General features: G+C 44.3%; 1 protein-coding gene across 1 annotated transcript in view; it reads left to right on the plus strand.

Moving 5' to 3' along the window:
* Positions 1-18035, plus strand: part of LMBR1L (limb development membrane protein 1 like) — a 46697-nt gene that overhangs the window by 586 nt on the left and 28076 nt on the right. The window lies entirely within an intron of this gene.

The following is an 18035-nucleotide window of genomic DNA, read 5'->3' on the forward strand; positions in this document are numbered from 1 at the left end:
ACGGGTTGGGTGTCCGGGGAAATCCGGGCGCGTGGCCACCCACGTCGGCAGTGCCGATTTCCGCTTAACATGGCTAGAACTTGGTCGTAAATAAATAGCTCAGCAACTTTTCTGTCCGCCGATTTTCAGCCTTTGAAATATGGGAAGCCTAGACCTGGGATGGGGGGGGGGGTCCAGCAGCGCTTACTTCCCGTGTAGGGCCGGTTGGGATGGTACCGATCCGGTTGGGATGGTACCGTAGGCTGCCTGACACAGAAGCTGTGAAGGGGGCATTTGCTGGCAAGGCGGAAAAGCCCACGATTTTCAGGTAGGAGAGAGCAACAAGTTCCGTCAGGCCTCCTCTGCGGTGAAACGTCTCTCCAACACAGAGGATTGTGTTGTCATAACCTGGTAGTTGAGAAGGCAGGTTGAGAAATTGAGGTCGGGCATGTCACTTGCAGAGTTTTGCTCACTTAGTGAGAGAATAAGCAGTGAGTCAACTTATTTACGGCGGCTGAGACAACCGGAATCTTCTCCCCCCCCCTCCCCCGGTTTGTTTTTATCTATGTTTCTCGTGGAGTTCTTAACTTCGCAACGACATAATCTGTACTTATGCAGTAATTAAAAGACTAAATGAATGTCGTTGCACAAAGTTGTTCCTTTTATTTGAGTGACTTATTTGTGTGTGCCCCCTCCCATTTATAGTTGTTGTTGTTTCGTCGTTTAGTCGTGTCTGACTCTTCGTGACCCCATGGACTAGAGCAGTGTTTTTCAACCTTTTTTGGGCAAAGGCACACTTGTTTCATGAAAAAAATCACGAGGCACACCACCATTAGAAAATGTTAAAAAATTTAATTCTGTGTCTATATTGACCATATATAAAGTAATTCTCTTGAATAGGAATCAAATAAACACAAAGAAAGTATTTTATAATTACTTGATTATGAAATAGTAAGTAAACAGAAATATGAAAAATTATAAAATACTTTATTTTTAAATCTTTTGAATTTTTCAATTTTTCCCACGGCACACCAGGCAACATCTCGCGGCACACTAGTGTGCCGCGGAACAGTGGTTGAAAAACACTGGACTAGAGCACGCCAGGCACCCCTGTCTTCCACTGCCTCCCGCAGTTTGGTCAAACTCATGCTGGTAGCTTCAAGAACACTGTCCAACCGTCTTGTCCTGTTGTCCCCTTCTCCTTGTGCCCTCCATCTTTCCCAACATCAGGGTCTTTTCCAGGGAGTCTTCTCTTCTCATAAGGTGGCCAAAGTATTGGAGCCTCAGCTTCACGATCTGTCCTTCCAGTGAGCACTCAGGGCTGATTTCCTTCAGAATGGAGAGGTTTGATCTTCTTGCAGTCCATGGGACTCTCAAGAGTCTCTTCCAGCACCATAATTCAAAAGCATCAATTCTTCAGCGATCAGCCTTCTTTATGGTCCAGCTCTCACTTCCATACATCACTACTGGGAAAACCATAGCTTTAACTATATGGACCCATTTATAGAGCTGCCCTCATTACAGGAGTTCTTGGGACAACTGCTATATATAGAATAACAGAATTGTGGAGTTGAAAGGGACCACAAAGGTGATCTAGGTCATCCCCCAGCAATGCAAAAACATTTTGCCCATCCTCTACTGATTGAGTCTGCTGAAGCCCACTGAGTGACCTTGGCCCAGTCACTTTCTCTCAGCCTAACCTACCTCACAGGGTTGTTGTGAGGATAAAAAGGAGAGGGGGAGATGCGTTGTATACCACCTTTTGCTGCTCGGAGGAAAGATGGGATATAAATATAACAATGGCTAATCATTAAATACTGACCTGACCAAGGCAGCCCAGCGAGTTTCACAACCCAGTGGATATTGGAGCCCTAGTCTTCTTGCCCATATAGTATTTCCCATATAGTATTTCTCTAGAACCATTGGTGTACACTGTGCTTTTCTGGTGAGCAAAAGCAGGCTGGACTCTGCTTTGAGAAGCCTAGAGTCTAGCTCATGGGTAGGCAAACTACGGCCCAGGGGCCGAATCCGGCCCAATCACCTTTTAAATCCTGCCCACAGACAGTCCAGGAATCAGCGTGTTTTTAAATGAGTAGAATGTGTCCTTTTATTTAAAATGCATCTCTGGGTTATTTGTGGGGCATAGGAATTAGTTCATTATTTTTTTCAAAATATAGTCCGGCCCCCCACAAGGTCTGAGGGACAGTGGACCGGCCCCCTGCTGTAAACGTTTGCTGACCCCTGGTCTAAGCTGCTGAATGCTTTTGTTTTGCATTCTCGAACAGCATGTTTGGCACGGGTGAGTTGTGGGGTGTATGTGTGTGCCTAGATAGCTGAAATAAGAAGCATTCATGGCTGTGGGTCTTCCTCATCAAGAGAAGTCTGGTGTCATGGGCTGGCTGAGTCAGGGCTGGGCAGGCCAGACCATCTGTAATGTTCAAATACTTATTCCAAGCTGGTTCATGAAAGCAGAAGGTTGCATGTTTGTGTTCATTTCTGGAGGATTAATGTTTGTGAGCATTTGATTTGCCCTTGATGATGCAGCAGGTGGTCTAGTGCAGGAATAAGGAAACTATTCCCATTCCAATCAGCCCTAGCCAGCGATGATGGGAGCTGTAGTTCCATAAAATGAAAGGCTGCTGTTTCCCCATCTCTGGGCTTGAGGCTTCAAAATTATATTAACTGCTTGTGCCTCCCTGTTCAAACAGCATCTTCTCTGACTGGGTAACCTTGAGGCATCTTAGTCCCACCTTCAAGCTTTTCTGGAAATTGGAATAATCGTGGCTTGCTTCACAATAGAGTATGTGACAGCAAACATCTTGCCTGTGTTGTCCTTTGGTGAACTGGTGGCTTGGCCTTTGTGCAAATAAAATTGGCATTTCCAGATCGCAGGCTGAGTACAGTACTTCTCACTGTACCTTTTCAAAACAGAATTGGGAGTCATGTTTTTGTGTCTCCCTGCTTCGCCTCCTGATGCCTGTCTTCTTCTTCCACATACTGTGTGACCTCCTTAAGAGTGTTTCCTAACAGGGGAGGAAGGAGGAAGAGAGAGGAGAAACTGTCCTTAACATAATGTCCCAATTCTGATGCCATTTTAAAGGTGTGTGGGAGAAACTCAAGGGTGTGACCTGGCCAGGATGCCAACCTCTAAGAAATGCATGCAGATGGCTATCTGTGCCTGTGAAGGACTGGCATATGTGTCCCTGTTTTGCTGTTAAGTTGTATGTTTGGGAGGCAAAGGTTGCTTAGCCAAACAAGCCTCAAAGGTGTTCAGAACTGTTCTCAGCCATACTGACACTTGCTTTCAGGAGCTTTCTCTTTTCTGTGAGCTGTACATTCGAATGAGCGTTTGTTGTCTTGGTGTATTTCTGAAGTTCAGAAGATCAGGATATGAATGAAAGACCATTTGGGAACGCCATGCACACTGCTCTCAGTGTCCATAAAGAAGGGCAAGATACAGCTGTAAAAAATCTGCCAATGGATTAGTAATTTGACAGTGTTCTTTTACATAAACTCTGTATATGTCCCATTCTCTGATAAATTTTTCATCTGCAGCGTCTCTTAACCTGATAGTCTCACCAGTTCAGCGTATTCCCTTAATTGGTTTTGCCAATCTAGTTTAGATGGTATATCCTATCCTTCCCCGTCTTTTGCAATTAAAATTCTGGCTGCTACAGTGGCTTACATAAAGATTCTCCTGAACTTTTTTTTGAATTTCATGACCCATAATTCCTAGCAGGAAGGCTTCAGGGATTTTTCGGGAAAGAGCATGTAAAAATTTTCTTAAGCTTGTTGCAAATCATTTGCCCAAACTGTCTAATCTTTTTACAGTTCCACCACATGTGAATCCATGTGCCTTCAGCCTCCCTGCATTTCTAACATACGCTTGTCCTGGATGTAAATATTTTAGCTAACTTAACCGGTGTCAAATGCCACCTGTAAAGCATTTTTATGCAATTCTCTTTTAAATTGTAGCAAACTTGATGTCTTCCCTCCAGAGTCATGAAACACACCTCTTATCATGCCTTTCCCGCCTTACTTAGAAGCTGCCAGTCTTGCAAGCCTTCCTCATGGGAGACTTGCACCAACCCCTTCAACTTGTGGATTCCCCTTTCCTGAATCTTTTCTAGCTCTATAATGAGCAGAACTTTCCCTAAAGCTATGCTGCTTTCACCATGGGGGGAGTAGCCTGTGCTAGACCTCCATTAGAAACTCTCCTGGACTTTCTTTCTCTCCCTCTCTCTCTCTCTCTCTCTTTCTCTCTCTCTCTTATTTATTTGGTTTTCAAATTAAAATTTTTACAATCACAAACATACAACATAAAGACAAGATTCCAAAGAATCCCTTCTCCCCTTTTGGGTCCTATTATTACCGTATTTTTCGCCCTATAGGACGCACTTTTTCCCCTCCAAAAATGAAGGGGAAATGTATGTGCGTCCTATGGGGCGAATGCAGGCTTTCGCTGAAGCCTGGAGAGCGAGAGGGGTTGGTGCGCACCGACCCCTCTCGCTCTCCAGGCTTCAGAAAGCTATCCTCAAGCTTTGGGAGCCCGGCAGGATTTCCTGCTGGGCTCCCAAGGCTTGCGGACAGCAGCCTGTTCTGGGGGCTGGGGTCAGGGGAAGCTCGGGCTTCCCCCGCCCCAGCCCCGTGGCTACGGGGGGGGGGGAATAATTTTTCCCCCTTTATTCCCCCCCCAAAAAAACTAGGTGTGCCCTATGGGCCGGTGCGCCCTATAGGGCGAAAAATACGGTAATTCTTTCCTCTTGCATCTTTTATAATACAGTGGAACCTTGGTTCCAGAGCGCCGAAAACCTGGAAGTGAATCCTTCCTGTTTCAAACGTTTTTTCGAACCCGAATGTGCGACGTGGCTTCTGCTGAGTGCAAGAAGCTCTTGCAGCCAACGGGAAGCTGCGCCTCAGTTTCTGAATGTTTCAGAAGCCAAACAGGCTTACGGAACGGATTTTGTTTGAGGACCGAGGTTCCACTATAATCCAAATTGTATACATCTCCATTATATCCAAAATTCACCGTTCAACTGCAAGTGTTATTCAAATCCTACTGACGATTTTCACTGTTTACAATGGTTTTTTAAGGTAATGGCCTTTCTCTCTCTTTGTCCCCCGCTCTTCCCCAGATTCAAGACTCTGCTGTGTCACACAGGGAAGCTTCTGGAATGCTTGCTAAGAGTTCCATTTTGGCACCTGATGCACAAGCAGCTCAGTTTCCGAGTGCTGGGTGGGATGTTTGTTATTTTTTTTGAACGGCAGCATTTGCAAGAGTTGCATCTCTATTTGTGGCCCTGTCTCTGCCCAGAGACAGCTCCGCATGCAGCTTATGCATGATATGAGGAGGTTGGCAAGCCGAGAGATTCCTGGCATCCCTCCCTCTCTGGTGCAGCGAGTTCAGCTTCCCAACGTGGCTTTGTGTGCTAAAGGTTAGTCCGAAGTCCCATCTGCGGACTCTGGAGCGTTAGCAGGGATTTGGAGTTCTGTAACAGCTTCAGTAATCTGCTTAGCCAGGATAATACTGGGGAGTTGCGTAATACGAGTGTATAGCTCTAGAGCATGGGTCGGCAAACTAAGGCCTGGGGGCCAGATCTGGCCTAATCGCCTTCTCAATCCAGCCCACAGACGGTCCAGGAATCAGCATGATTTTACTTGAGTAGAATGTGTCCTTTTATTTAAAATGCATCTCTGGGTTATTTGTGGGGCCTGCCTGGTGTTTTGACATGAGTAGAATGTGTGCTTTTATTTAAAATGCATCTCTGGGTTATTTGTGGGGCATAGGAATTTGTTCATTTTTATTTTTTCCCAAAATATAGTCCGCGTCCGCCCCCCACAAGGTCTGAGGGACGGTGGACCGGTCCCCTGCTGAAAAGGTTTGCTGACCCCTGCTCTAGAGGGCCGTGTTGGCAGAAGACGCGACCTTTAAACGTGTGTGTTTTCACTTGGGAGGAGCCGGTGTTGAGCCACGGGGATGTGTTGACAAGCATGCCCAAGGAATTTAGTCCAGGGTTAGGCAACATAATTCCCTTTCCTTTCTTGCTGGACTACAACTCCCATAATTCCTGACCAGTGACTTATGCCAGCTGGATCTGATGGGAATTGTAGTTGAGCAACATCAGTGCTTTTAAATTTGCCAGGCGACAGGCAGATTTTGTATCTGGCTATTGGCCGCTTGCGACCAAGTGAAGATGCCCAGGGGCCAGGATGACGCCCGACATCTCCACCAGCTAGAGCTGCAGGCCTGGAGAACTGGTTTTCAAATGTTCTTTTGGAAGCCGAACGTCCGACCGGGCTTTTGCGGCTTCCTATTGGCTGCAGGAGCTTCCTGCAGCCAATCAGAAGCCATGCTTTGGAAGTCAAACATTTCGGAAGTCAAACAGACTTCCCCAGTGGATTTTGTTTGACTTCCAAGGTACGACTGTACTACCGAAAGAATACTTTATGTACTATTGGTGGGAATTTCCTCTAGGTTCTACTCATAGAGTAGACCCGTTTAAATTGATGTATATCACGATGTTAGGCACATTAATTGTCATGGGTCTACTCTAAGTAAAAGTTAGTTGAATGCTATCTTTTCTCTGCTCCGCTCCCCCTGGGTTAACAAAAAAAAAGGGGAGACATAACACTGTGAAACCTTCCCTCCAACCTTTTGATGAGCAAGAATTCTGTGCCTTTTCTCCTACAGCCCTGATTAATCCTTTCAACAGCAGCTTCCAGATTCAGCAGCAGATGGAACCTTTTGTAAGAACAGCAAAGAGTAATTTTTTTAATGGACCGTGGAATTTGGTGTTTGTGCAAGACAGCCTCCAACATTGATTTTAAATGATGGATTTTGACAGCAGATTCCAGTAAGCCTTTTAACAAGCAAAAACCAGAAACCTCTGCGTTAGGACAGTCAGTTCAAGGGTGTCCCAAGCATTTTATAGTTGATATAATCCTGTTTCATAGGCCTCCATTCTTCCAGTTGTCAATCTATTGCTCACCCAGCAGAGCCCTAAAAAATTTTCTAGAGGGCTCAAGCTAATGTACCTCTGGGGTGTCTTTCAGTAGTTACTGTATACCAAAGCCATGCCCATTTATGCCATTCACATACCCTCCAACATTTCTCCGGTGAAAATAGGGACACCCCATTCCATAATGATAATTTTACTATTTATACCCCACCCATCTGACAGGGTTGCCCCAGCCACTCAGGGCAGCTTCCAACATATATAAAAATATAATAAAACATTACACATTAAAAATCTTCCCTCCACCGGCTGCCTTCAGATGTCTTCTAAAGGTTATATACTCATCTCCTTGACATCTGATGGGAGGGTCTTCCACAGGGTGGAACAATGGGGCGCAGTTACTCCATTCAGGACCAGGGAGTCCCCCACACCTGCCCACCCTCTGTCCCCCAGAAACAATATTTCTACCTTGTTAGAATTCAAATCTCAATCCATTAGCTGCCACCCATCCTCCAACTGCCTCCAGACAGGGTTCGAAATTAGCAGGGCGCCAGGCACCTGAAAATTCTCCATTTGCGAGCACCTCAAATGCCATTTTTTTGCACCTGGCTGACACTCATAGATTACTGAAATGTATTTGCTTTGAAGCCTCAAAAGTATATGTTGAGGATAGACAATACATCTAGGAGTTTAACAATAAAGTGTAGAGTGTTTTGAAAACTGAAGTAGATACAGTGGTACCTCAGGTTACATACACTTCAGGTTACATACGCTTCAGGTTTCATACTCCGCTAACCCAGAAATATTACCTTGGGTTAAGAACTTTGCTTCAGGATGAGAACAGAAATCGTGCGGCGGCGGCAGCGGGAGGCCCCATTAGCTAAAGTGGTGCTTCAGGTTAAGAACAGTTTCAGGTTAAGAACAGACTTCCAGAACGAATTAAGTTCTTAACCCGAGGTACCCCTGTACCAATATTTTTATTGTAAACACAAAATTAAACATGTATTAACATTTTCTGCTAAACCTGTGGTATTAACGTGTCATTTATGTGAATTGCGTATTAGTTCAAAATAATAAAAAGTGTTGCTGACCCGCCACCGTGGCAACTAGACATTCTGTTTTGGTGCCCATAACCCAAGTCCCAGAAGCCATTTGGCTCCTAGCTTTTCTATCCCAGTTTCTAACACTGCCTCCAGACCCAGGGGGTCAGCAAACTTTTTCAGCAGGGGGCCGGTCCACTGTCCCTCAGACCTTGTGGGGGGCTGGACTATATTTTGAAAGGAAAAAAAAAAGAACGAATTCCTATGCCCCACAAAAAACCCAGAGATGCATTTTAAATAAAAGCACACATTCTACTCATGTAAACACACCAAGCACGTCCCACAAATAAGCCAGAGATGCATTTTAAATAAAAGCACACATTCTACTCATGTAAAAACACGCTGATTCCCGGACTGTCTGTGGACCGGATTGAGAAGGCGATTAGGCCGGATCCGGCCCCTGGGCCTTAGTTTTTTTTTTTTTTAAATAATTTTTATTAATTTTACAACATAAACAAAAAACAAACAAACATAACGCGACTTCCCCAAACCTCCCCTTCACTCAAAACAAAATAAAAAAATTCCTTCCAGTAGCACCTTAAAGACCAACTGAGTTAGTTCTAGGTATGAGCTTTCGTGTGCATGCACACTTCTTCAGATACACTGTATCTTTTCAGTGTATCTGAAGAAGTGTGCATGCACACGAAAGCTCATACCTAGAACTAACTCAGTTGGTCTTTAAGGTGCTACTGGAAGGAATTTTTTTATTTTGTTTTGACCATGGCAGACCAACACGGCTACCTATCTGTAACTCCCCTTCACTGCATCCTTATTTTAAAATTTTTTAGCAATCCTTCATCCGTTTTTATATTTAATTCTCTTTAGAGCTTTTTTCTAAATTTCAATTTTTACAGCTGTAATTCTTTATATCTAATCCCTTGACATCTTAACATTCCGAAATTTTGCAACAATTTTTAAGATAGATTTTGAATTTTTTCCAGTCTTCTTCCACTGTCTCTCTCTTCTGGTCACGGATTCTGCCGGTCATCTCTGCCAGTCCCATAAATTCAGTCACCTTGGTCTGCCATTCTTCCAGAGTAGGTACTTCTTTAGTCTTCCAATACTTCGCCAAAAGAATTCTTGCTGCTGTTGTTGCGTACATAAAAAATGTTCTATCTTTCTTTGGAACCGTTTGGCCCACCATGCCCAAGAGAAAAGCCTCTGGTTTCTTTATAAATGTCCACTTAAGGATTTTCTTAATTTCATTATAGATCATTTCCCAGCCCCTGGGCCTTAGTTTGCCTACCCATCCTCCAGACGCTCACACAGCATTGGTCCCTGAAACAAAGAATTGTGTTATTCTTTTTGCCATCTGTAACTGAACTCCAGGCCTTGTTGCGCTCTGAGGTAAACCTTTGTGGGCTTGCTGCTGCATAGCACATTTCTCCCCCAGCCAAAATAGATCAGCATTTGCAGTCATCAATGCCAGGCACCTGGGCTCATTGATATTATGAAAATGGTCTGTGGTGAGATCTGTGTGATAGGCATAGCCTGTGTTGAGATTCCCAGCATAGTTGGTTTTGCACTTTGGAACGGGCCTTTTGAGAGTACAAGCAGTTTGTGGCTCGCAGAAAAGCTGACTTGGTAGATGCTCTGGCTGCCACTGCCACTCCCAAATAAATGCTGCACATGGAGTCCTTCTGCCGGAATAGTTGGATGTGGCAGCCAGCTTAAAGGATGGGCAAATGGGCAGGCTATGCACTTTATCCCCTAACTTGGCAGTCTTTGTGGGGGAATGGAACTGATAACAGGAAAACTCACTTCCTGTTAAATACCATATTCATCCAGAGCTTCAAAAGCCAAAGTGTTATTCCTTTGTTATTCCTGTCAAGGACAGCCTTGATAGCTTTTCTTCCTAGTGTCGAATTCTTCACGATGCCTCTTTGCACTTATATGCTCTACCCTCATAGCACCTTGCTTGAGTCACCGGTGTGTGTTCTGCTCTACTTATTGAGAGAAGCCGGTAACCTGCTGCTTTCTTGGTTTGAAATGTAATGTCATTGGGTGCCTCAGTCTCAAACAGGGCTGTGTACAATCTACAGTTCCACAATGGCACCAAGTTTGTTAATCGTGACAATTTGTTTTCTGGTTTGCAGAGATCGGCATCTTAAACCATCTCTGCTCTTAATTTTAATCTCTCTCTCTTGTTAAAAGCAAGCTTCTACCTAGCCTCTATTGCTGTACAAGCTGGTTTAGAAAATGCCTGATAGTCTTGGAACGCAAGTGGGGTGCTGAGCTGGAGTCATGCACATGCATTTTGCTTTTTAGTGCTTCTGTGAAGACAATAAACCTTTTTCCTGATGATCAAGGTGCATTTTGCAGAGACAAAAGAACTATTGAGACCAGCATGGTCTTCCCAAATATCTCCGATTATAATGCGTTCACATTTCCCCCTTCCAGCTTTCAGGCATCTGAAAGATTAATTCTGTATTTAAAAAAGGTAAAGGTAAAGGACCCCTGACAGTTAAGTCCAGTCGCAAATGACTCTGGGGTTGCAGCACTCATCTCGCTTTACAGGCCAAGGGAGCTGACGTTTGACCGCAGACAGTTTTTCTGGGTCATGTGGCCACCATGACTAAGCTGCTTCTGGTGAAACCAGAGCAGTGCATGGAAACGCCATTTACCTTCCCGCCACAGCAATACCTATTTATCTACTTGCACTTTGACGTACTTTCGAACTGCTAGGTTGGCAGGAGCTGGGACCGAGCAACGGGCGCTCACCCCATTGCGGGGATTCGAACAGCCGACTTTCCAATCGGCAAGCCCTAGGCTCAGTGGTTTAGACCACAGCGCCACCCGCGTCTCAATTCTGCATTTAGTTTTGTGCAAATACCATCTGAAGCAATAGTCTCCATTTGAGGGAGAGCACAGGTATTTGGGTATCACCTGAGAAACCGGGAGAGGCAGTTGGTTGCTAAGACCTGTTTTTCCCTCCCACACTCAGATTCTGAACAGTTGTCCTGGTTTTTTTTTTTTATCTTCCCTCCCTCCACCTATCCACATCAACAGGCCATATCTCCTGAGCCAAACTCCTTGCTTCAGCAGAGACAGCGTGGAACTCCAAACCTGAACTTTCAGCTTCTGATTACTTGCGTGTTCTTGCGTCAGCGAACATCTTACTGCATACAAATATGCAGAGCAATAAAAAAAAAATTGCATGCCAAGATAATCTCCAGTGGTTCTGAAAGAAGTTCAGAAATCTCATGCCAGAAGTCAATGCTGATAGGCATGTTTATTGGAAGGTTTAGTGTTCCAGGTCATAGCTGGTTCCTGGCTGGCTTGGACTCTTGTCTGTGTGTATGTGTGTAAGCAATGCTGGCTGGCCAACTGACCTTTTGTTGCCCTACCAAATCAAGTCTTCCAGGTCTTCTGTGCTTCTTTGTCTTCCTTCCGAGTCAGCTCCACCTCAGCAATTCAGTGGGGAAATCAACCCTCTAATAGGTTAATGTAACTAGGACTGCCCTACGTCCAGAATTTTCTGGATGCACCTGGGATTCCTCCTTCGGAAACAGCATCTAGGTGAAATTTCCAAAAAATCAGAAAAAATGTCTGGGATAACCCAGGTGTATGGCAACCCGTGTAGTTTTCTTGGCAAATTTCCTTAAAAATAGCTCAAAAACAGTTCAACAACTGTATCCGGATTTCCATTTTTTGAAATATGGCAGCCCTAATAATGTAGAGATCCTCTTATTATCTAGACACTGGTCTGTGTCTTGTTCCTAACCTCTCCCTCAAATACAGGAGTAGAAATCTGGGGCTCTCCAGATTTTTCTTTTTCTCAACTACAGTTCCCATCATCCTTTACCGTTGGCCGTGACAACTGGAGCTGATGGGAATTGGAGTCTGAGAAGCTTTGGGGAGCCACAAAGTTTCCCTACCCCTGGAGGCAGGCTCTTCAGCAGTCTTCCGATAGTTATTGGCTAGCACCTTGCATACATTATTTTTAAAAGGAGGGTAGTGTTGCATTAAAACATTAGAAACTGTGCGTCTCAGAAAGTTTTTGCAACAATTTTTTTCCGTAGGAGTGAAATTGTGTAGAGGTGAACGTTTTATCACAGCTTCATCTTGGCTTCAGTTGGGGTAGGGCTGTGGGGTAGGCCATACAATGTTTTCCTTATGCGTTCCCAGTAGAAGTCAGTACGTTTCTGAGCACAATTCAAAGTGTTGGTGCCGACATTTAAAGCCCAGTATACCTGAAGGAGTGTCTCCACCCCCATCATTCAGCCCAGACACTGAGATCCAGCGCCGAGGGCCTTCTGGCAGTTCCCTCACTGCAAGAAGCAAAGCTACAGGGAAACCAGGCAGAGTGCCTTCTAGGTAGTGGCACCCACCCTGTGGAACTCCCTCCCATCCAATATCAAAGAGATAAACTACCTGACATTTAGAAGGTATCTGAAGGCAGCCCTGTTTAGGGAAGTTTTTAATGTGTGACATTTTAATGTATTTTTAATCTTTGTTGGAAACCTCCCAGAGTGGCTGGGGAAACGCAGCCAGATGGGTAAGGTACAAATAATAAATTATTTTTGCATTCGGAAACGTTAACTTCAGGGCATCTTTTAGAAGTTTCTAAACAAAACCACTCCAACCTGTCCTGCTGCATAGCTCTCAGGTGTGCCACTTCCCAGGCAGGAGAGTCTACCCTTAGAATATAATAATAATTATCAAAGCTCAAGGATGCCCTTTTGGTGTGAGTTGACTGTTTGGCACTTCCTTTTAAAAGCATAAGCCCCGGGAGAGACCAAACTCTTAAACACAACATTCTGGTCTCTGCAAACACCACCCCACCCAAGCTTTCATTGTCCAAATGTTTCCAAGCTCCTGAAACACTGAGGGCTGGAAACATGGCTTTTATGTTTTCTTTTTTATAACCCTACAAAGCAAGCTGAGCTGCCACACTTGAGTTCTTTGAAGCTGCTCCCTCTGTGGTTTATTATTTTGGTCCTCCGGGGGTCTGATGCAAGTCTAGAGAATTTATTTTGTTTTGTTTTGCTGCGAGGGTTACAGCGTTTAGTTGACAGGCTTATTGGTATGGGACGTTGGGTTTCCCAAAGGCATTTGGAGAGGTGCTGTGTGTGTGTGTGTGTGTGTGTGTGTGTGTGTGTTGGTGAGTGGGGTCTGCAACAAAAAGTTGCAGTGTGGAATTGCTCCTGTTCAGGTTTCCAGCCATGCCGTTCCATTTTCCTACTCCCACCCCAACAACAATTAGTATCCCATGTCTATTCAGCACACACAGTGGGATGCTTTCTGTCACACACCCCTGCCGGCTTTTTCACAAGACTTTTTAAATACAGTGGAACCTTGGTTCTCAAACTTAATCTGTTCCGGAAGTCCCTTCCAAAACCAAGGCGCGCTTTCCCATAGAAAGTAATGCAAAACGGATTAATCTGTTCCAGACTTTGAAAAACAACACCTTAAACAGCAATTTAACATAAATTTTACTATCTAACAAGACCATTGAACCATAAAATGAAAACAATAATCAGTGTACTGTACTATAAAATAAAGAAGACAGTATTGTAGATGATGAAAATTAAAATTATTATTTTTTCTTACCTGCACTGATGATAGTCGTTTGGATGAGGGAGCTTTTATCTATTTCCGCAGTCACACAATCAATCAATCAATCAATCAATCAATCAATCAGTAGCTGAACTGGGTTCCCCACAGTCACAAAAACAAATTAACCAAAAAAGCCTCAAAAAAAAAAAAAAACCAACCGCAAAATAAATAGCAAAAACAAAAGAGGCAAACTTAATCCATTCTGGATGTCTGTTTGACTTCCGAAATGTTCGAAAACCAAGGCACAGCTTCTGATTGGTGCAGATGCCCTGGAAACAATAGCCGACAGCCGCATCGGATGTTCAGCTTCCAAAAAACGTTTGAAAACCAGAACACTTCCAGGTTTTTAGTGTTTGGGAACCATGTTGTTTGAGAACCAAGGTACCACTGTACTTCTGTAAACCTTGAAGTGCCCCCCCCCCCCCCGCATTTTGGCTACATAAGAAGTGGCACTCAAAGAATTGTTTCTGTTTTAGTATATATGTTGCTCCACAATTGGTAGGGGTACAAGGGGCTCTGTCTGGGAACCTGGTTTGAGGTAGTGGGTTTATTGCCAGCCAGATGGGCGGGGTATATCTGTTTCTAGTAATCTTCCCTCCAGAAGAGGCCAAACCCAGCCCTGCCCTTGAAATTTCTTGCTGCTGTGAAGAGTGACGCAAATTCAGTATTGTGTATTTTTGTGGGTCATAATTTGGGGAGCCAATTTGGGATTAAAAAGCAGGGTGTGAACATGCACTCTTTTGCAGCTCAAGCTCTCTTATTGGGGTAAGGTTCTGGAACTATCAGCCTTGGGTTGAAATGGTTCTTCCTGACCAAAGCCCCAAAGCAGAATCTAAAATGTGGAACTGCAAGCCTCATTCTCAGAAAACCGTGTCTTTCCCTGGGGCAGAAGTAACCAATACGTTGCTCGCCTTTCCAGCTGTTTTGTACTACAACTCCCATCAGCCGGCATGGTCAAGGGTTGGGGGTGATGGGAGTTGTAGTCCAATATCACCTGCAGTTTGGCTACTTCTACTCAAGGGCCTTGTTTGAGTGGTGTTGTACGCCCTCTTTGAACACTGAGGAAAACATCCTTGACTTTTGCTCGTTGAGAGAAGTACCACATAAGAAGGTTTGCTTAGCATTTCGTCCCAGTGATTTTGCTGCCTGCTTTTCTCTGCGGCTTCCCCCTTCCTCTTTGGAATAAAGAGAAAGGAATGCTCCCTTTTCCAGGAGATGAGGACATCCTGTCTTTGTTCTGGTAACATACTGTTGTAAATAAAAATATGCCCCTTTCCCTTATGGGGTATCCAAGAGCCCATATAGAGTCCTTACATAGGTTCCTTATTGGTAGGAGAAAATAACAGAGGCCAACCAGAGAATATTGAGAAGCAAAGCAGCTAGTAAGCTTGTTCTTTATTGATCTGTTGCAACAGGGTGCTCCCCTCACATGCAGGAGAGGAAGAGGACCCCCAAAATTGCTGTGCAAGGGCTTATAAGACTTTTGAAATTCCCATCCTGTAGATCAAGACCACCCCCAGAAACATTATGCATTCATCACAGAAGGGGTGTAACCTAAGACCACCCCTCAGATAAGGTGATCTAAAACAGGATATTTGCATGTTGTTTTCTCCTGTCGCTTTGTTTATTTCCTGTCTGGCAGGTTACTTGATTGGATTTCTTGGGGAGCCTGGGCAGTCTTTTGTAATGATAAGGCTCACACCCTTATTCAAACACAGATTAAGACAGGATTTGTGAAGGAAGAGACAATGGGGAGGTTTTTCCATTTTGACCATGCAGAGAAACATTTGCTCAGTTTAGGAATCAAAATGGTTCCAGGTTGGCTTTCCTGTGCTGATCTATGTACGTGTGGTTATGAACGTTGCCATATATCTAAGACCATAAAATTCCTATCACAATACATTACATGACCAAATGGTCCAGGACTAGGGATCTGTATTAGCCTTAAAGCAGCCCTGCTCTGGGTTTTGGTGAACTGATACAGGCCAAAGTGGGATGAAGCTGAAGAGTCATGGGCACAGTCCCATGTGTGAACAGGGGCTCCTCACCTTTCTTCGACGCCCTCCACTCCTCCTCAAAAGCTTCTCCTAAACGTCAGGAGGGACATTCTGGTGTAGCACCCGAAGGACTGCCCCCCATAAGGAAAAACTAGCTGCCGCCATGCTAGTACAAGAACAGTAACACTCCCAGTATGTTTGAGCACAATTCAAAGTGTTGGTACTGATCTTTAAAGCTCTAAACAGCTTCGGCCCAGTATACCTGAAGGAGCGTCTCCACCCCCTTCATTCTACCGCCTCCTGGCGGTTCCCTCCCTGCGAGGAGTGAGGTTGCAGGGAACCAGGCAGAGGGCCTTCTCGGTAGTGGCACCCGCCCTGTGGAATGCCCTCCCAGCAGATGTCAAGGAAATAAACAACTATTTGACTTTTAAAAGACGTCTGAACGCAGCCCTGTTTAGGATAGTTTTTAAAGTTTGATGTTTTATCGTGTTTTTAATATTCTGTTGGGAGCTGCCCCGAGTGGCTGGGGAAACCCAGCCAGATGGGCGGGGTGTAAATAATAAAACTATTATTATTATTAATTATTTGCGTGCACACATGTGCTTCTTTGGATCATGGTCTGCACTCTTAATGCGCACTGTTTCCTAGTGCTTGCCCCCTCCTCATGGATTGGGAACCTGTAGCTCTTGGTTGCCACATCATGGAGTGTTTAGTGTTTATAGAAATGGGATTTTGAGATGTATGCCTCAGAGAAAATGACGCTTGAAACACACCCGGCATGCATTTGAACAGCATAGCCGGAATGTCCTCTTCCGGCCCTTCATCATGTGCCAGATGAAACATGAATGTTTCCTTTGCATGTGACCTCTATGTGTTAGACTTGTGAGAACATAGCTCTGTATTAGTGATTTATTGCTCATTCCCAAACCTGGCAGGAAGAGGTTAATGTGGGGTGTTTTCCAGGGTTTGTGGAACGTACAGAACGGTAATCTCTTCAGAGCCAGCCCTAGCTTGTTTACATAGCCACATTAGTGCATGGAATGTGGACTCTTCCCAAGGTTCAGTGATAGAAACTCAGATACAGTGGTACCTTGGTTCTCAAACTTAATCCGTTCCAGAAGTCTGTTCCAAAACCAAAACGTTCCAAAACCAAGGCACGCTTTCCCATAGAAAGTAATGCAAAATGGATTAATCCACTCTAGACTTTTAAAAACAACCTCTAAAACAGCAGTTTAACACGAATTTTACTATCTAACGAGACCATTGATCCATAAAATGAAAACAATAATAAAATAAATAAATAGGACAGTATTGTAGATGATAAAAATGAAAATTACTATTTTTTCTTACCTGCACTGTTGATAGTCATTGTTTGGATGGCGGGCTTTTATTCATTTCTGCAGTCACACAATCAATCGGTCAGTAGCTGAACTGGGTTCCCCACAGTCACAAAACCAAATGAACTGAAAAAGCCTCAAAAACAAAACCACAAAATAAATAGCAAAAACGAAAGCTGCACACTTAATCCATTTCAGAAGTCCGTTTGACTTCCAAAATGTTCAAAAATGCAGCTTCTGTTTCGTGCAGGTGCCCCAGAAACAATAGCCGACAGTTGCATCAGACATTCGGCTTCCAAAAAATGTTCAAAAACCAGAACACACTTCTGGGTTTTTGGCGTTTGAGAACCAAAATACCTCTGTATACTGTATTAGCTAGGCACTAAATGCCTCCTTCAACCAAGATTACAGTTGCCATTTTGGAGCCAGACAGCTCGAAAGTCTTTTTTTCCAATACCACCCCTTGGTTCCTGAAATTGGTTCTGATTGTGCAGATGAAATATCGCAGATAGAATTCTGAAGGACATGTTGCTAGTTTGTGAAAGCGGGCGAGATCCAAGGATCCCGAGGCATGATCCTCCCGATGGTGGAGACATCGAGCACCAACCTGACACACGGGCATATTCACTTGGTCGCAAGTGTCCGATAGCTAGGTGCAAACGCCTGGTGAATTTCGAATGCTGTTCGCCTCAGATGTCAAAATGCCTTGGACCAGTCCTGGTGGTGTTTAATAGTGCATGAAGCATTGGTTATGAACCTTTATAATTTTCTCTTTCACCATTTCCAATTGCTTGTGTATTTTCTTGTGCACTCATTTTGAAAGGTGCTATTTTTGTGCATGCCTTGATCTTTGCCTTTTTGCTGTGGTTGTCTCGATAACCCTTCACAGCTGTGCAAATAGAAGTGATGTCAGTGTCGGACCTCCAGCCACTCACAGTTAACTTATGGAGAAGCTTGGTGAGACATTCAGTGAGTCATTTATTAGACAGTGTGTCCCTGCTCAAATTTCTAGTATGTGACTGCTGTAGGCAAGTAGTACTGCAGGTTTTCTGGAAGCCGATCAATGCCATCTTGCTATAAAACCAATAAAATATTCTAAGGAAGGAT

Source organism: Podarcis erhardii (assembly GCF_964252035.2).
Source record: "Podarcis erhardii genome assembly, chromosome: 2".
NCBI classification, from domain to species: domain Eukaryota; kingdom Metazoa; phylum Chordata; class Lepidosauria; order Squamata; family Lacertidae; genus Podarcis; species Podarcis erhardii.